Source organism: Bubalus bubalis, chromosome 1, assembly GCF_019923935.1.
Source record: "Bubalus bubalis isolate 160015118507 breed Murrah chromosome 1, NDDB_SH_1, whole genome shotgun sequence".
NCBI classification, from domain to species: domain Eukaryota; kingdom Metazoa; phylum Chordata; class Mammalia; order Artiodactyla; family Bovidae; genus Bubalus; species Bubalus bubalis.
This window is the reverse complement of record NC_059157.1, coordinates 163,135,695-163,156,637: the sequence shown is the minus strand read 5'-3', so window position 1 is coordinate 163,156,637 and position 20,943 is coordinate 163,135,695. Positions and strand designations below refer to the sequence as shown.

The 20,943-nt window shown below is 43.3% G+C and overlaps 1 long non-coding RNA gene across 2 annotated transcripts in view; it reads right to left on the bottom strand.

Annotated features, from left to right (window-relative positions):
* LOC102400130 overlaps window positions 1-20,943 on the bottom strand; it is a 93,709-nt gene that overhangs the window by 20,281 nt on the left and 52,485 nt on the right. For both annotated transcript variants that reach the window (XR_006552389.2, XR_006552388.2), the window contains exon 2: window positions 5,542-5,646. This is a non-coding gene — a long non-coding RNA (uncharacterized LOC102400130). The remainder of the gene's footprint in view (window positions 1-5,541; window positions 5,647-20,943) is intronic.

Here is a 20,943-nt window from a genome sequence, read left to right as displayed (position 1 = left end):
ATGTAGGAGATCATAAATCCCTAAATCTTCCCCCTGTTTGTCCTGTCACACTCAGCTCTATCCAGGATGCATACTGATACATAGGTATGAACACCTTCTATGCATCAAGAACATTCTCCACACTTTGTGCTCACTATATATCTCATTTAATCCTCACCACAACTCGGCAAGTTATAGATGATCATTCCCAACTTATAGCTGAGGAAATGAAGTTATCAAGTGACTCTATGAGTAAGGAGAAGAAAAATTCTAACCCAGGTCAATGGAACTCGACAACTCAGTGCTCCTGCCTCTCCTGGTTCACAATCCTTTTAGGAGGTAAGATAATATGACCTCTTAGAAAAAGGAGGACAGAATTCTCATATATGTTACTGAATGTATAAGCTTCTTTTTTTTTTAATTTTTTCTTTATTTTGGGCTATGCTGGTTCTTCATTGCTGTGTGGGCTTTCTCTAGCTGAGGAGAGTGGGGCTACTCATTAGCTGCAGTGCTCAGGTTTCTCATGGCAGTGGCTTCTCTTGTTGCTGAGCACGGGCTCTAGTGTGCACAGGCTTCAGTAGTTTTCAGGCAAGGGCTCAGTAGTTGGGTTCTCTGGTTCTAGAACAGAGGCTCAGTAGTTATGGTACACGGGCTTAGTTGCTCCATGGCATGTGAGATCTTCCCAGACTTGGGATTGAACCCATATCTCTTGAATTGGCAGGTGGATCCTTTACCACTGAGCCACCAGGGAAGCCCTGAACTTCTAAATCAAATATTACCTAAATATTTCTCAGATATTATTTACTTTTAAGTTAGTAACTTTCGATTCTTGTGCTTGTGCCTTCAGATTTGTGAGTTCAGGTTCTAGGGTTAGATGGTTTATATTCAACTCCAATTCTGTCAGTTCTTACCAGTTTTGGCTTTGGGTAATGAAGTCAGTAACCTCTCTGTATCTTGGTTTTTTCATCTTAGAATGAAGATTCTAAGTAGTATACACTTTACAGTACTCTAAATTTTAAAAGGATACATTGATGTAAAATGTTCAACACAGATATGGCAAGTGGGTTGTGTGGTTGACTTACACTGGGGGCCTCAAATGAACCATGCCTTCCAATATAAGCCCTGTGTAATGTCCTCCCACGCTGACTCTGGAGTTGGCTGGATAACTTGCTTTGGCCAATGGGATACTAGCAAGTGGTATGGAAGCAGAGTCTTAATAAATGCTTGCATATAGGGGTTTATCTCCTTGGGACATTTGCTCTCAAAGCCCTGAGTCACCATATAAAGAAGTTAGGTGATCCTGTTGGAGAAACTCCCTGGAGAGAAAGAGAAATACCAACTCAAACCCTAGCTGTTCTGTTCCAGGCATCCCATCCAGCAAGATATCCATCTTGAACATTCCAGCCCTAGAAGACACCATGTGGAACAGAATGCCACCCAGTTGAGCCCAGTCAACCCATAGACTCCTGCCTGCTCGCTTCACTCATGTCCGACTCTTCGCAACGCTATGGACTGTAGCCCTACAGGCTCTGCTGTTCATGGAATTCTCCAGGTAAGAACACTGGAGTGAGTTGCCATTTCCTCCTCCAGGGGATCTTCCAGACCTGGGAATTGAACCCGTGTCTCTTACATTTCCTGCATTTGCAGGCAGGGTCTTTACCACTAGTGCCACCTGGAATGCTAAGAAATAATAAAATATTCTTTTAAGCTACTACATGTTGTAGTGGTTTGTTACACAGCAGCAGGTAACAGATTAAAAAGTCCTTTCAATACATGTCAGCTATTTTTTTAAATTGTCATCATTATCCATTGACTTTATTTCCTCCAAAATAATAAGCATTAAGACATAAAAAGCTGTGTTCCTCATTATCTCCTTCATTCAACAAAAATGTGGTGTGTTTCTACTATGGGCTGATCAACAAGGACTTGTCTCCCATTTTAAAGAAAATGGCATTCCCCCCCACAAGGATTCTTGCATAGGAATTTTGAACTTTTAGATTTGCAAAATAGACAAATTTAAATTTCTCATCTTGTTGGAATATTATTTATCGAGTGACTACAATGTTTATCCATTTTTAAAACCTTTTAAAAATGCATGAAGCAATGAGTGCAGAACCCGACCTTATTTTTCATATCTCCCTGACTCTTGATAGGAAGTTGAAAAATACTCAACACTACATCAAAACCAGGCGCTCAAGGATAAAAGGGTCTTTGAAAGGTCAGCTAGTCTGCTCCAGTCTAGGTAGGCTTTCATCTCAGCTTCCCAGAGAGCAGCCAAGACTCCTGTTTTTAAAGATCTGCAAGTAACATTCCTACAGTAGCAACCGCAAAGCCCTTCATGCAGTGGCGTTTCCAGAGGAAACCAGGGAGTGGGGTTAACTTGGCCTTCCTTCTCTGTCTCCTATGCACAGGCGCTAAGTCACTTCAATTTCAATCCCAGGGACTGTAGCCCACCAGGGTCCTCTGTCCATGGGATTCTCCAGGCAGGAATAGTGAAGTGGGTTGCCATGCCCTCCACTTCCTCCTAATTTATGGACTGCTGTAATTTAGGGTCAAGTTTGTGGCCCTAAAGTGCCATTTGGTTGAAAATCACCCACAGACATGATGAGTTAAAACAATTGGGTGGTAGAGAGAGCTTGAGTTTGAGTAAACTCTGGGAGATAGTGAAGGACAGGGAAGCCTGGCATGCTGCAGTCCCCTTGGGGTCACAAATAGTTGGACATGACTTAGTGACTGAAAAGAGAGGATTTGTCTTTCCTTCCACAGCTCTCCTGTGCCCAGAACCTGTGGGCCTTCATCTCCTCAAAGACTGCCTGACTTCAGTTGTTTATAGGGCATAGGAGTTTTAGCCGTGCATTATTCCTCCCTGTCTCATACCCTGTTAATCCCATTTTAAAATCAGAGATAGGAAATGGAGTCTAATCAGCTCCCACACTTTCGTGCTGTCATCATTTTAAGACACGAGTGAGAGTGGGAGTGGGGGGTCAGAGAGGGACCAGGAAGAGCACTTGGCCTGGAGACAAACATTCACAAAGGATCTCAGACTTGGATTTTGGACATTATTTCCTAAAAAGGCATTACATGCAGATGCTTCTTGTTCAACTCTAAACTGTGTCCTGTGATTGACCCATACCTCATTTCAGGTGCTGCAAATTAAAGAAAAACAAACATGTAATTACCTGAGAATAGCACACTTATATGGGCTTCCCCTGGAGAAGGCAATGGCACCCCACTCCAGTACTCTTGCCTGGAAAATCCCATGGACGGAGGAGCCTGGTAGGCTGCAGTCCATGGGGTTGTGTAGAGTCGGACATGACTGAGCGACTTCCCTTTCACTTTTCACTTTCATGCATTGGAGAAGGAAATGGCAACCCACTCCGGTGTTCTTGCCTGGAGAATCCCAGGGATGGTGGAGCCTGGTGGGCTGCCGTCTATGGGGTCGCACAGAGTCGGACACGACTGAAGCAACTTAGCAGCAGCAGCAGCACCATGGGCTTCCCTGGTGGCTCATCAGTAAAGCATCTGCCTACAATGGGGGAGCTGCAGGAGATGTGGGTTCGATCTGTGGGTCAGGATGATCCTCTGGAGGAGGGGTACTGGCAACCCACTCCAGTATTCTTGCCTGGAGGATTCCATGAACAGAGGGGTCTGGTGAGCTACAGTCTATAGGGTTGCAAAGAGTTAGACATGACTGAAGCGACTTAGCATGGAACGGCATAGCACAGTTATATACCATTGTGTTTTCTGAGTTAAAATTATAACTTGCTAAGGTAAACTTTAAAATATGCCACAGTTTTGTGATCTTGTTTTGACAAATCTTTAAAACAGTAATAGTGAAGCATTTGTGAACTCTTATATGCTAGGAGGGCTTCCCTTGTAGCTCAGCTGGTACATAATCCACCTGCAATGCATGAGACCCTGGGCTGGGAAGATCCCCTGGAGGATGAAATGGCTGCCCACTCCAGTATTCTTGTCTGGAGAATCCCATGGACAGAGGAGCCTGGCAGGCTACAGTCCATGGGGACACAAAGGGTCAGACACGACTGAGCGACTTTCACTTTTGGTACATGCTAGGAACTTCGCAGTTGACATCACAAGCTGGTGCAATGGGAACTATTTCCAGCCCATTTACAACTGAGGAAACTGAGGCACAGACATGATAAGAAGTAGGCCCAGGGCTCAGGTGACCGTGCAGAACCTTATGAATCCTTCCCAGAATAGGCCCCCACACATGCCTTCTGCCTGCCTTTTGTCTGTAGAAAAACTTTAGTCAAAGAATAGGTCTAATCAGAGAAGTGAGAAAATGCAGAAAGAAAGGAAAACAGTCAAGCAAGATGAAATAATAATAATTTAGCCATTAAACAAAGTCAGGTCTATAGATAATATTGTCACATCCTTTGAGCTGTTTTGCAGATACTGAAACCCCCACCAGGTGGGAGAAGTCAACTGTTTGCTGCCCACAAGCACATAGACCCCAGACTCGATGGAACCAGAAGGTTGAAGATATTGACTCCCAATACCCAATACCCAATATTGACTCCCAATTACCCCACCACTAACCAATCAGAAGAATGTCCATGAGCTGATCACACCTGCTCCTTGAACACAACTCTCCTCACTATAACCTCATGGTTGGGACACATGGAGGGCATTAGCCTGCTGTGGCCCCCTTTGCCTGACAAACCCATAAAAGCTACTCTTTTCTACTTCACCCAAAACGCTGTCTCCATGTTTCTATTTGGCACTGGTGAACAGAGGCTGAGTTTTAGCCACACCCCCAGGTGACTGAGCACAGAGCCCGGATGTAAGCTGTGGCAACCTGGCTCTAGGGGTCATGTGTTCAACCCCTAAATGTGCTGTGACTTTGATGTCTGAGTCTCCACACACGGGGAGGATCCCTTATATCTCTAAGAAGAGCTGGAAAAAGAAGGTGAGGAGAAGCGGCATGAGAACTGTGCCAGGAAGGGTGCGCCCAGGTGAGCTGTGTGGTTGCTGAAACACAGACTGCAGGGCCTGCTGGAGCCAAGAAGATGAGGCTGCCTTAGAGGAATCCACCAGGAGCAGGCCTGTCCTCCCAGCAGCTGCCGGACCTTGGCCTATACTATGCTTCTGCACCCCCTACCCCCGCCCCCCACCACAAACACGTTCTCTCTTTCCTCCAGGCTTCATCTCCATCTCTTTGCCTCAAGACTTTGCATGTGAGGGCCCTGAGTCCCTTCTTCCAACTGTTCCTCTCTCTGCCCAGTCTGTGCCCCACTCTCAGGGGCTCCTGAGTGGAAGCCATGCTCTCACCCTAGATCGGCCATGGAGAATCCAGGACCCAGATTCTCTACCACTTCAGACTCTGGGTTGACCTTTCTGGGCCCAAGGTCCTGGGAGCAGAGGAGTGTGGAGTGGAGAGGAACCTGTGAGTAAGAGGAAGGCAGATGGCCCAGGAAGCCCATTGTAACAGGGGAGGGTGGGGAGATGAGCATTTATGTTGTGAGCAGTGTCCTGGAAGCCTGCTGACACTGCTGTTCGTCCTTCGGTGTACACGTTGTAGTCACATGGAGGTGATGTCACCACAGTGCCAGTGAGCCTGGTGCCTCCATCACGGTTGTTTGAGTCATGAAGTTCCATGGGCACAGAGGACATGAGTTTTGTAATGTCCCACAAAATGTTTGAGGCCTGAAAAATAAAAACGTATTATCGTAACAGAAAAATAAACCATAAAATAAAAATCTAATGAAATGCTTACAAACCATAACAGTATCACCTAGTCAGTAACAAGTCAGTTCATATGTAACTAACATTTAGTGCGGACGGTGGGTGGATTTCCATCTGATTTAATATATTTGCAATGATCTTCAACTGGCACTGAGGTAAAGGGGCAGTGAAGCAGGGGGCAGTGAGGACAGGTTTATAAGTGCTGGAGGATTTGCATAGAGAGGAGGGTTCATGGGTGGGCACAATAGACCCTTAAAAGAGGGCAGAGTGAGACAAAGGGGGCCCTGTCAATGATGCTCACAGGTTCCCCAAAGTAAGCCCTTCCTTCTAACTCCTCAAACTTCAGTAAAATTCCAAAAATTACAGTTTTGATGCAATTAAATTTCTTGCAGAAGTCAGCAAAGGGTGTGGGTGGGGGACTGAGGCAGGAGTTTTGCCTCTGTCTCAGCATCTCTAAAAGTGAACCTGCTGCTGTCCACAGTTGACAGCAGCCGGGTTTGGGACATCCACCCTCTGTGTGGTAGAAAATTCACATATAATTTAAAGTCAGCTCTTGGAGTAGGGGGTGGGCGGCTCTTGCATTTGTCTGGGGGACAGATAGTGGCCCTGGAACTACGAGGTATTGGGCATCCAGGGAGAAATACAGGTTGAGGTTTTTCCACATCCATGATTCTGCATACACATATTCAACTAACTGCAGATCGTGTAGTAGGGTAGTATTTCTTATTGGAAATAATCCATGTAATAAGTGGACTCACACAGTTCAAACCCATGCTGTTCAAGGATCCACTGTATTTCTCCCTGGACGCCCAATACCTCGTAGTTCCAGGGCCACTATCTGTCCCCCAGACAATTGCAAGAGGTCCCCTGCAATGGATCTCCTACTTTTCTGCAATCTTCCTTCCACAAAATAGAAACTGCGGTCTTTAAAAACCATAAGGCAGAAGCCGTCAGACCCCAATTAAGAATAACTCCCATCTTCCCTGGCCTTTCACAAAGCCTTTTGTGACCTGGCCCCCCTTGGCCACTCATCTTTTCCAGCCCCCTCTCCTAAGTGCATCTACCCCCTGCCACTCATTCCCCCTGTCCAGCCTAACCTCAAAGCCTTGATCCTGATGGCTGTCTTTGCCTGCAGTTCCTCCCCCAGACCTGCAGGCCATCAGGCTGGTCATTCAGGTCCCAATCAGAGGTCACCTTTCAGGGAGAACTTCCCTGAGCCCCCAGGGGAAATTCACCCCCCACCCCACATCTCCTTGTCTCCTTTTCTTCATCAAACTTTTCACTCCCTGGAACTATCTTTTCACGTACATAATTCTTTGGCTCTTGTCTGCTTCTTTGCCTGCCTCTCACTTACTAGGATGGAAGATCCTCTAGGACAGGAACTTGCCATTGATGTAATGGTACTTGGGATGTAGAGGTGGTCAGTAAATGCTTGTTGAAAGAACGAGAAGAAAAATGAATAAGTGGGTTTGAATTGACATGGCCCACAGGAGTGTGGAAATCATGGGAATTCTTTGAGTTCCTCTGATCAGGGGTAAACTAATTTTAACTAACCCTCCAAGGGGTCTTCAAGTAACATCTGGTTTATGTATGTATTTAATTATACCTTTACCTCATTGCAAAAGAATTTGTGGGCATTTTGAAAGATACATAGAGTGCAGTAAAAATTGTTTTAAAGGAAATAGTAAATATGGAGAGGAAATAAGCACTGAAAAAATAAGATAAAATGATGGCAAGATTAGTGATTAGAATACTTATCACAGAGTTCTTCCTTCCTTGACAGAAGAGGACTGCAAATTTGACTTTGAACTTATTACCTAGTGACAGCTTATCTACATTAACGTCCTTAAAAATGAGGAAAAGGGTAAAACTTTCCTTATTGAATTTTCACCTGTTAGCCATGAGTCATAACAACTAAGCTAACATTCAATGTGTTTCCAATTAATTTTACTAACCTTAGGTATAGCACTAACTATGATTTGTTACCAATCAATATTTATTAAACATCTGCACCCAAAGGGCTCATGCATTCCAACAAATTCATATTTTCCTCCTGTGCTGCCCTAATGACATGGCAGGATTCTGACTACTCAAAACATTTATGGGGAGCAGAGCCTGCCAGAAGGCTCCTTGACAAGCCCTATAGGGGACATAGGTCTGACACAGCTTACTCCTACCCAGGAGAAAATTCTTATTTGAGTTTGAGTTTAATGTATAGGCTCCTTAATTATACTGAGGTTCATTTTCTTCCTCTGCCTTCTCACCCCACTTTTCCAGAATAAAGTCCCTCCATTGGTTTAATTTTTTTTCTAAAGTGTACAGATTTTCCAAAATTCTGCTCATCTCTGTTTCTCTGGAAGCTTCCTCTGTTCTTCCTCTCCCTCTCTCTGTTACACACACATTTTTGGAAGGCAGTATAGCATAGTGTTGAAAGCATGGGCCATGGACTATTGGCCGGACTGCTTAATATTTGTGTGTCTCAGTTGCTTGCTTGCAAAACTGTGGATGATAAATGTGTTTGTACATATAAAGTGCTTAGAACAGAGCCTGGCACAAGGCAAGCACTGTGTGAACTTAACTATCTTTATGATTATATGCTGCTGCTGCTGCTGCTAAGTCGCTTCAGTCGTGTCCGACTCTGTGCGACCCCATAGACGGCAGCCCACCAGGCTCCTCTGTCCATGGGATTTTCCAGGCTATTCTCCTTTAAAGTGCCCCTCCTTTCCTGTGTCCCTCAGCAGAAACTGTATTTATTCCTGTTGTCTTCTGTCTCCATGTCTCTGAACATTCCTGGTATTTCTTTCCCCTCTTCTTTGCTTGGAAAACTCCTATTCATCCTTCAAAACCAATCTGAGAGATTTCCTTCTGCAGGAAATCTTCCTTAATTGACACACCCAACCCTTCCCCTGGGCTCCCCTAGCAGCCTGTGTGCACCTCTCTGTCACAGCATTTAGAATACTGTGAGGTATCATCTGTTTGCTTGTCTGTCTCCAAAAAGGACTTCTGAGCCAAAGGCTGAAACTTGACCCTTTGTGTCTTCAGTGTCTAGCAGATTGCTTGCTACATAGTGGTTGCCCAGTTCTGGGTTGGTTGAAGTAAAATGAGTACAGAACTGATCCCATGGACAAAAAATCAACCAACAAAATGACAGCATCACATTTCTTACATGTTCCATACTCAAGCATTACGGTATCACGTTTGCTTTTCTGAAAGCGAAAGTGTTATTGCTCAGTCGGCTTCGACTCTGCGGCCCCATGGATTGTAGCCCGCCAGGCTTCTCTGTCCTTGGAATTCTCCAGGAAAGAATACGGGAGGGGCTAGCCATTTCCTTTTCCAGGGCATCTTCCCGATTCAAGGATTGAACCCAAGTCTCTTAGGTTGCAGGCAGATTCTTTACTGTCTGAGCCACCAGGGATGCCTGCTTTTCTGACTGGGACTAAAAGAAACTGTATTTGTATTCTTTATCATTTAAATAAAGATTTAATTCAAAATTAACTTATTGATAGGAATAATTCATCATTAAATAGGAAACAAAGTCCTACTTCCTTTTCAAAACACATTTCAAGAAAGTGGCATAAATGTTGGACCCTTTACTGGGCGCTGGATTTGAACCCCACTTCTGTCTCTCCTAGTCGTGAAATTTGGGGCAAAGCAGTTCCCTTTCTTGGATTTTGATGTTTGTACCTGTAAAATGGGTGTTGTGATGCTTGTCTCTCACTTTTCTTGTGAGGATCAGTTGTGATGGTAGATGCAAAGGTGCTTTTAGAACAGCATAGCATTCCTCTGTGGATGTGAGAGAATGTTATTTGAGGAAAAATCTTGGTGTCCAAACTTACACACTTATCTAATTAAGGGGCAGGGAAACTATTTCAGTTGAAATGTTAACTGGAGATAACACTCCCTTTCAATCAAGATTCAACTCTGCAGCATTTTGCAACTTTATATTTTCAGTTACATTGTTTCATTAGATGTTAAAAGATGTTTCGGTACAGTTTACATAAATGGCACTGCTGAGGAAGGCAGGGTGTTCCCGCGTCCCAAACCCTTAGCTCTGCAGGGCATGCTGAGTGTCCCAGGGCAGAGGACGACGCTATAATTTTACCAAAGGAAGGTGGGGGCAGGGCCGACAACCAGGCCAAAGGCCAGTTTGCCTCCTCCAAACACAGGGCTATGTGAATTATGACTATTTTTACATGGCAGCTGAACCATGCAAACTTACACATAATGATTTGTCAGCTAGAATATGTCTACATGCCAGTCCTTTAATTTTTCTTTGCTGCTTTCTAATTTTACTGTGACGATAACAAACGAAACCACAGCACTTCCATCAGAAACCAGAGCATGTCCGTGAATAACTAACAGACTGCATACAGTTTTCCCAGTGAATTTTCAAAGCCAAACGTGGGTTGGCTTTTGTATATAAATTGCCAGTGCGCCTTTTCCATTCTGGTGGGAGCTCTCTGAAGGGAACATTACAGCTGTGATGAATAACAGTCCCTCTCAAGAAGCTGGCGTGAGGCACGCATTTCATCCCACTGAGTGGAACACTGTGCCCGTCGCCAAATGTGCTGGGTCTCCCACCATTAAATAAATATATACATATGCCACTTGGCTTTGTTTCCAAGCCCTGGTTCTATAGAAACCAACACTTTATTGCTATTAATAATACTACAGTTATAATAGATTCAAAACCAAGGAATGGTGCTTTGTCCTTAAATGGTGACTTTGATTAAATTTCCCATTGTTCATTACTTAATTATTACTTACAGCATCTTTTAACTCTTCCCTTACCACTACAGTAAATGGCAGTATTCTTTCTAATATAAATGAGCAGCCAATATTCTAATCAATGAATCTATAAACATAACATTGACCTCACAGCACAGTAACAGTTAACATTTATTATGTGACAGGTATTTTCCTAATTATCACTATACCCATTTTACAGATAAGGAAACTGAGGTTAGGAAGGCTAAATGACTTCTCTAACATGGCTTATCTTGAATTTGAACATAGACCACTAAGTTCTAATGCTTCTCTATGTAAGTAAAGCATAAAACCGCTGTTTGATTTTTTTCCCCAAGCAGTGGCAGAATTATAACCATCCCCGTAGTGTATAGAGAGCTTTTTTGAGAGAGAATACTCATCAGTGATCTTGCAATAATTACTGCCAGGATGCTTTTTTTTGGAAATGCTATTTAACAAAATAACTCAGGGTTTTAGTTATAATCAATCAAGAAAATTTGGAGGCAAATAATGCTTTCTGTTTCTTTTAAAAATTGTAATAGATGTAATTTTTATTTTACAATAACATCGCTTAACTTTTGGGTATTTCCTATAAGCTTTAATCTGTCCTCCTGACTCGTGTCTCTCCATCCCACTACTAACCTGAAGAAGCTTACGGAAACTGCAATTCAGTGGCCCAGCTCCCAGTCTCACATGCAACCCCAGCTTCAGTGTGTACCTATTGCTTATGGAACCAAATCCAAAACCCTAATGTCAAAGCCCTCGTCAACATAGCTTCATCTTACTTATCCATTCTTATTTCACACAACTGCTCAGCATGTATCCTTACTCTCAGTGTAATCTCAATCCGAGCCACTGCTCTGTCTTTGAGACACACACTGCTTTATTCCTGATTCCACACCTTCGATTATACTGTTCCTGCATTATGGAATGCTCACCCCCAAAGGGTGATGAAACTTGAGACTCATTTCTTCCTTGACACTAACCATTCTAACCCATGTTGCTTTCCCCTGGTCTTCTTCCTTTTTCCTCAGGTTTAATTTATTTTTTTAAAATGGGTACAGAAATTCCTTTTGTGTCCTGGAGGATGTGAATTCTAATTGTTTCAGCATTTTCTTCTGCTCTCTTCATCTCCTCTCATCAATCTGCATTCCTTTAGCCTGTATATTTGTTTCGGGGTCACTTTCCTTCATATTGGAGGATTTTACAGTATTGGTGATCCTTGGTCTCTGTTTATATTTCAGAGGGAGGAATTAAGGTATGCAAAAGCTCTTGATGTATGAGCAGTGTGTAATATCTAGTGAGCTTCTCCATAAAAGAAAAATGGCAAATTTTAATAAAAACAATACCCTGAAAAGATATCCAAGGGAAAAGTAATCCATTCTAAACTAAAGATTCATGACAATGGAAATTTTGCTCATGAAAAAAATAACTGTGTAGATGCAGAATAGATTTGATTCTAGAGCCTAGTTTAACTGTACATTGAAGAGACAAAGTTGAAATAATAGATCTTCAGTAAAGCAGCTCCACAGTTTATAACAAAGTATAATAGCTCTTTTAATTCTGAGCAGATAAACAAAATTGTTTTTAAAGCAATTGTTAAGAAAATTAATCTGACAGAATATCTAAAAGTGTATTGATGCCCAATGGAAATTTTTGAAAAACATAAAATAGTGTACACTTCCTCACAGTTTCCCTGTTTTAACCATCTTACAAAAATATTCATTTCGAATCACCTTGACTCTTTAAGGATTCTGTGGGTTAATTGTTTTTTTTTTTCTTTTCACCTCATGGTTTCCTTTCCTCAGTAATTAAAACTGCACTAAACGAAAAAGAAGCAAATGATGAAAATATTCCTCAAGACTATTTTTCCTGTCTTGTTAGCAGAATGTCTTCAAAATAAAATATTCTTAAAAGTTTTTCAGGAGATACTGAATTCATTGCGATCCTCAAATGAAATGAAACTTGTAAATACCATCAAAACCTCCTTAACTCACTTTCACATATTAAATCATTTTGTCATAATAACCTCATTGATTCATCATTCCTGCTTTTTCCCTCTTTACCTACTCTTTCATCATTACCTGTCGGTGACCCTGATAGGTAACAGTACCTTTGCTGTTTGCTAGTTCTGCCTGATTTATGTGGATGAAGGAAACAGAATGTCACAAATGGTGACTGCCTGGCTTTACACAGGTGCCTGGAGGATGGCCCACTGATTAATGAGAGTCTTAATTTGAAGGAATCACTCGTATGGTTTTTTACAGCTTGACTCTCTGCCCAATGAGGTAATGGCAAAAATTTTCACTTGCCTTAAAAATGATTCCTTGTATATTATATCAAAAAGGAGCTGAGGGTTGCAATTTAACTTGTAAGATACCATTTGAAATATTAAAATGGAGAAAGTGCAGCCAGCAGACAAATTGAAGTGGCAGTAAGTACAGCTGAGGACAAAGTTTTATCCTGGTTCACACCATGCTCTGAGCTGTACCTTAGACTTATATGGGGGAGCTTTTATATAAACATCCAAAACCAGGCTCCATTCTAGATCTAGTGAAACGGGCCTGAGAACCTGCATATTTGAAAGTTTCCCAGATAATTCTAGTGCAGTGTGAGGATTGAGGACTACTGAAATAACAGGACAAGATGAATTACACAATGGATAAGAATAATGAAGCTCTCTGTGTCTTCCCAGGGCTTCCCAAGTAGTGCTAGTGGTAAAGAACCCACTTGCCAATGTAGGAGACATAAGAGACGCAGGTTTGATCCCAGGGTCTAAGAAGATCCCTTGGAGGAGGGCATGGCAACCCATTCCAGTATTCTTGCCTAGAGAATTCCATGGACAGAGGAGATTGGCAGGCTACAGTCCCTGGGGTCGCAATGACTCTGACATGACTGAAGTGACTTAGCACACATGTCTTTCCAATTCTGGGTCAGACACACAATGGGAGAGGGTGCAAAGACATAGAAAGCGTGGCTCTCCCGCTGAGTTTTCCATCCTACCTGAGAGACGAGCACAAGTGAAGATAACTGAATGCAGCATAAAGCAAAGTACAGGTAGGTTGCTGCCATGCCTGCAAGGATTCTGGGAAGGAAGACCCCCATGGGTGTGAAGGGTAAAAGGGCTTCATAGGGGAAGCATTGAGTTGGGGGCTTTGTGGAGCAATGGGAGGGTGCTCCCTGCAGGTGAGACAGAGAGCAAGGGAAGGAGTGTGCATGGGGTATAGTTTGCAGGCTGTCCTGGGGCTGGCGGTTGAGGATTGCCCTGCTCTGCCCCCATCACCACTTCCCACTGATGCTTTACATCAGTCCTTACTGAAACTCCTTAGTGAAGTATCGTGAAGAACTGTGCCTTAGAGATTTTAGGAAGCTGCTCATGCCCTCTCCTAGCAGACCATTCAGGCAAGGCAACCAAGTGATCCGGTCCTCAGGGACCGAGGAGGAAGGAGAGAACCTCTGTTATCTGCAGCTGTGACATCAGACAGGGAGAGTTTGCAGGGTTAAGGTGGAGACACAGGAGCAAACTGGCCTTGAATGCAAGAGCACCTGAGGCCATTGACAGAAATCTAGAGCACCTGAGGCCATTGACAGAAATCTACATTGAAGTGAAGAGGCTCACGGGCCAAGCTTACCAGAATCAGGGCAGAAGGTCAAGAGTGGCCCAACACAGCATTGGAGATAGGCAGCCCTACCTACAGCCAGACACCTCCACGCTCCTGGAGGCAGGCGTGTGTGAATCAGGAAGTTCTGGATGCCACAAATATTTGTAAAAAATTAACTAGCATTCAGGTATTTTAATATTATTATACAAAACACTATGTAATGTTATTTTTAAGCAACATGCACCTCAGCCTGCCTCATTCCATACCTGACCCCCAGAGCATGAGGAGACATTCTGGCACCTGTGACAAACAGCAGGAGATGTTCTCCTCCAAATCAATTTTATAATTCATGACATGGCTCACAGATGGGCATTATTAACAGTGCACACCATCTGGCGACTTCCCACTTTAAACCATTACTCTTGCTAAATAGATGTTAAGCTTTCAAAACCATTATTTACAATTTTGGGGTTCTCTAAATCTCAGTGCCTTAGGTTCAAGCCTTCTCTCATGCCTGACCCCTGGACCACCCCTCCTCGAGCTAGTAGGGGTGTGATTTGGACATGGGGTGAGGGTATGTTGTGTCCATACGTTGGAATGAAAACAGCTAAGGGATTAATGGTTTGTTTCTTAGGTTCATGGAAGAATGTAAAAGTAGTAATGCCATGGCATCCAAGAGGCAATGTCCAAACAGTACAGATCCTTCATCCAAGGGATGAGTCCCCTTTGGGGACCCAGGAGGGACAAGAGACTCATGGAATCAAAGTAAGCTAAAGGCAAAGGAGAAAAGGAAAGATATATCCATCTGAATGCAGCATTCCAAAGAATAGCATGGAGTAATAAGAAAGCCTTCCTCAGGGATCAATGGAAAGAAATAGAGGAAAACAATAGGATGGGGAAGACTAGAGATCTCTTCAAGAAAATTAGAGATACCAAGGGAACATTTCATGCAAAGATGGGCATCATATGAACCTAACAGAAGCAGAAGATATTAAGAAAAGGTGGCAAGAATACACAGAAGAACTATACAAAAAAGATCTTGACCCAGATAACCATGATGCTGTGATCACTCATCTAGAGCCAGACATCCTGGAATGCGAAGTCAAGTGGGCCTTAGAAAGCATCACTACGAGCAAAGCTAGTGGAAGTGATGGAATTCCAGCTGAGCTATTTCAAATCCTAAAAGATGATGCTGTGAAAGTGCTGCACTCAATATGCCAGCAAATTTGGAAAGCTCAGCAGTGGTTATAGGACTGGAAAAGGTCAGTTTTAATTCCAATCTGAAAGAAAGGCAATGCCAAAGAATGTTAAAACTATCACACAGGTACACTCATCTCACATGCTAGCAAAGTAATGCTCAAAATTCTCCAAGGCTGGCTTCAACAGTATGTGAACCGTGACCTTCCAGATGTTCAAGCTGGATTTAGAAAAGGCAGAGGAACGAGAGATCAAATTGTCAACATCTGTTGGATCATAGAGAAAGCAAGAGAGTTCCAGAAAAACATCTACTTCTGCTTTATTGACTAGGTCAAAGCCTCTGACCATGTGGATCACAACAAACTGGAAAATTCTTAAAGAGATGGGAATACCAGACCACCTTACCTGCCTCCTGAGAAAACTGTATGCAGGTCAAGAAGCAACAGTTAGAACCAGACATGGAACAATGGACTAGTTCGAATTTGGAAAGGAGTACATCAAGGCTGTATATTGTCACTCTGCTTATTTGACTTACATGCGGAGAACATCATGAGAAATGCTGGACTGGATGAAAACACAAGCTGGAATCAAGATTGCCAGGAGAAATATCAATAACCTCAGATATGCAGATGACACCACTCTTATGGCAAAAAGCAAACAGGAACTAAAGAGCCTCTTGATGAAAGTGAAAGAGGAGAGTGAAAAAGTGGGCTTAAAAGTCAACATTCAAAAAAGATCATGGCATCCAGTGCCATCACTTCATGGCAAATTGATGGGGAAACAATGAAAACAATGACAGACTTTATTTTCTTGGGCTCTAAAATCACTGCAGATGGTGACTGCAGCCTTGAAATTAAGACACTTGCCCTTTGGACAAAAAGCTATGACCAACCTAGACAGCATATTAAAAAGCAGAAATATTACTTTACTGACCAAGGTCCATCTAGTCAAAGCTATAGTTTTTCCAGCAGTCTTGTATGGATGTGAGAGTTGGACCATAAAGAAAGCTGAGTGCAGAAGAACTGATGCTTTGGAACTGTGGTGTTGGAGAAGACTCTTGAGAGTCCCTTGGACTGCAAGGAGATCCAACCAGTCCATCCTAAAGGAAATCAGTCCTGAATATTCATTGGAAGGACTGATGCTGAAGCTGAAGTGCCAATACTTTCTCCACCTGATGTGAAGAACTAACTCACTAGAAAAGACCCTGATGCTGGAAAAGATTGAAGGCGGGAGGTGAAGGGGATGACAGAGGATGAGATGTTTGGATGGCATCACCGACTCGATGGACATGAATTGAGCAAGCTCCAGGAATTGGTTATGGAGAGGGAGGCCTGGCATGCTGCAGTCCATGGGGTTGCAAAGAGGTGCACATGACTGAACTGAACTGAAGTGCCAGAGATGTGATCTGAATTTAGCCCATGTGATTCGCAAGTTAAATTTCCTTCCACCATATTATACCCTGGTACCTGGATGCCGTGTGCACTCTGCAGAGAGATACCAGTGATACCTCTTGTTAAGGAACATTCACCTTAGCTGTACTGACAAGGCTGGAATGTACAAGAGTATAAATCATGATTCCTTGCTAGCATCTGACTAAAGCCAAACAAGATGAGAGTACATTAGGTGCTAGTAGACCAATTCTCCAGCGATCCTCTTTGGAATTTACTGATCTAGGTTATTTAAGATTCATTTTGATGATTTGTCTTTTAATATCTGCATTCTCTGAACATCCATGACAGACACATTACAAAATATTTAAACGATAGAAAAAGATACACAAAAGGAGTACGTCAAGGCTGTATATTGTCACCCTGCTTATTTAACTTCTATGCAGAGTACATCATGAGAAACGCTGGGCTAGAAGAAGCACAAGCTGGAATCAAGATTTCCGGGAGAAATATCAATAACATCAGACATGCAGATGACACCACCTTTATGGCAGAAGGTGAAGAGGAACTAAAAAGCCTCTTGATGAAAGTGAAAGAGGAGAGTGAAAATGTTGGCTTAAAGCTCAACATTCAGAAAACCAAGATCATGGCATCTGGCCCCATCACTTCATGGGAAATAGATGGGAAACAGTGGAAACAGTGTCAGACTTTATTTTTTGGGCTCCAAAATCACTGCAGATGGTGACTGCAGCCATGAAATTAAAAGACGCTTACTCCTTGGAAGGAAAGTTATGACCAACCTAGATAGCATATTCAAAAGCAGAGACATTAGTTTGCCAACAAAGATCCGTCTAGTCAAGGCTATGGTTTTTCCAGTGGTCATGTATGGATGTGAGAGTTGGACTGTGAAGAAAGCAGAGCATCAAAGAATTGATGCTTTTGAACTGTGGTGTTGGAGAATATTCGTGAGAGTCCATTGGACTGCAAGGAGATCCAACCAGTCCATTCTGAAGGAGATCAGCCCTGGGTGTTCTTTGAAGGAATGATGCTAAAGCTGAAACTCCAGTACTTTGGCCACCTCATGCGAAGAGTTGACTCATTGGAAAAGACTCTGATGCTGGGAGGGATTGGGGGAAGGAGGAATAGGGGACAACAGAGGATGAGATGGCTGGATGGCATCACCAACTCAATGGATGTGAGTTTGAGTGAACTTCGGGAGATGGTGATGGACAGGGAGGCCTGGCGTGCTGCAATTCATGGGGTCGCAAAGAGTCGGACACGACTGAGCGACTGAACTGAACTGAACTGAACTGGTAAGTTCCCCATCATTTTCAGTTAGAAAACAAAATTCACCTCCAGCAGATTCAAATTCAGAGATGTTAATAAAGGGACTACTCAAAGATGGGTTGGTAGGGTTAAGGGGATTAAAAAGGGGGATGTGGAAGCCCCAGAGACTAGCAACAGCTGAAGAAGGAAAGGTTCTTACTGAAGTCCAGTGAGAGCTGGGGCTAAGTGTGTTCTAGACACTGCACCAAAGTGGGGAGACCTCAGAGAAGAAATCTGTCCATCTTTCTCTCTTACCACCCTCAGATCCCTGCTGGTGCCTCCCATTGGCCAAATCCAAGAGGAAGTCAACCATCAAGGGGAACTAGATGATGGAGGCTGTGGAGGACAGACTCTGAAAGGAACATAGTAGAGAAAGGAAAATGAGTTCATGTTTGTTTGGGTTGGAGTCAGACCCAGAAAACAATCAACATAACCACCCTAGACCCCCAAGCACCCCCTCTCCCCAACAACTATTATTCATGGGTTTTTATAACCAAATAAAAATAGTCTATGTATATACAAGCTGCAAATGTAATATATGCCAACTCACTTTATACATAAATAGTAGTGAACCCTTCCCTTGCTTCCCCTTGCTTTTTAGTCTTAGATTGGGACTGTTCTAGTATCCATGGGACTGCCATGTTCTTGGAGACTAGAAGTCCTAAAAGTGTGGTCCCCAGACAGGCAGCAACAGCATCACTTGGGAACTTGTTAGAAATGCAAATAAGTCAGAAACTCTGGGAATGAGACTCAGCAATGTGTCTTAACAAGCCCTGTGGAGCATTTTGATGCACATTACAGTTCAAGAACCAGAGTTCTAGACTTTCTGAGTGAGCCTAGCCTCATCTGGTCAAAGCTTTGGCTGCTTCCAGGTCAATGTAGCTGAGTAATTGGTGGACAGAGAACCACATTATCAGGCTCTCAGGGCCATGTCTTTCCACTATATCTGAGAGTAAGAAAAACAAAAGCACTAAGTGTTGAATCAGTATCTGATATCAACTCTCTGTACAAACCAGAACCCAAAACAGCATGGAAAGGAGAGACTCGCTCTCTTCCTCCTGACACAGCCTCCTTTCTCTCTTTTTGTATATTTAGTTCTTTGGATGCAGGCACTGTGTTTTAATATGTTTGGTTGAATATGTGATGCAATACAAGCTAAATATAATCATGGAGCGGCACAATCACACGCTTAGGGTTGGCATTTGCTTGGAATCCACAATGAGACTCACTATTCATCCCAGTCCCTCAGGGCACTGACTCCCTCAGGAAGGTCTTGCCAGGCATTTCTCAGCTGTTGGTTAATGTGGCTCAAACACAGCATATAAGGCAATGAACGGTCCACACAGAAAATGGACATCTTGTCCTTTGGAAGCTTGCAAACCAGCCTGAGGTTTGGGAGGCACTTTTTAGCATTGTGAACCTAAAACCCTCAGGGTACCTTGGCTCCCCCATCTACAGAATGGCAGTGATAGAAATGGCAGCCACTATGGAGAACAGTATCAGTTTAGTTCAGTCGCTCAGTCATGTCCGACTCTTTGCGACCCCATGAATCACAGCACGCCAGGCCTCCCCATCCATCACCAGCTCCCAGAGTTCACTCAAACTCACGTCCATCGAGTCGGTGATGCCATCCAGCCATCTCATCCTCTGTCATCCCCTTTTCCTCCTGCCCCCAATCCCTCCCAGCATCAGAGTCTTTTCCAATGAGTCAACTCCTCACATGAGGTGGCCAAAGTACTGGAGTTTCAGCTTTAGCATCATTCCTTCCAAAGAAATCCCAGGGCTGATCTCCTTTAGAATGGAATGGTTGGGGAGAACAGTATGGCGGTTCCTTAAAAAACTAAAAACTGAGCTACCATAGATCCAGCAATCCCATTCGTAAGCAAAGGATGCAGGCACTCCAGTGTTCATTGCAGCACTATTTACTACAGCCAGCACACGGAAGCAACCTAATGTCATCAACAGAGGCATGGATAAAAAAGATGTGGTACGTATATACAATAGGATATTACTCAGCCATAAAAAAGAATGAAACGACAGACCTAGAGATTATCATACTATGTGAAATAAGTCAACAGAGAAAGACAAATATTGTATAATACTGCTAATATGTGGAATCCAGAAAAATGATACAGATGAACTTATTTACAAAGCAGGAATAGAGTCACAGATGTACAGAACAAACTTACAGTTACCAAGAGGGGAAGGAAGAGGACAAACTGGGAAATTGGGATTGACATATATACACTGCTGCTGTTACTGCTAGTCACTTCAGTCGTGTCCAACTCTGTGTGACCCCATAGACGGTAGCCCACCAGGTCCCCCATCCCTGGGATTCTCCAGGCAAGAACACTGGAGTGGGTTGCCATTTCCTTCTCCAATGCGTGAAAGTGAAGTTGCTCAGTTGTGTCTGACCCTCAGCGACCCCACGGACTGCAGCCTTCCAGGCTCCTCCGTCCATGGGAATTTTCCAGGCAAGAGTACTGGAGTGGGGTGCCATTGCCTTCTCCGGAATAAATGTATACATATAACTGAATTACTTTGCTGTATATCAGAAACTAACACAACATTATAAGGCAATTATATGCCAATAAAAATTAATTTTTTTAAAAAGGAAAGAAATGGCAGGGCCACTGGCTTGCACAATTCCCTGGAGCATCATTCAGGCACAGTATGATGTGAGTAGTGCTCCCTGGAGGGTGAGAGTTGAATGAATGACTAGACAAGAGCTTCTTCTGGTTCCTGCTACTGGGCTGAGCAATTCCACTTTGCGGCAGAAAGCTATGATGGAAAGCGTACTTTGAGTCAGGCAGTGTGGAATTGAGTCCAGCCTCCCTTTCTTTCTTAAATGAGGCAAACTCATTCAACTAGAAGTGCCCCTTTGATGTATCACCTAGAGGCATGCATGCAATAAACATTTGTTGAAAAACTGAATGTATCTTTATGACTACTAGTTTCTCACTCAGTATAATGGGGTCAATAATATAATTTATCTCATA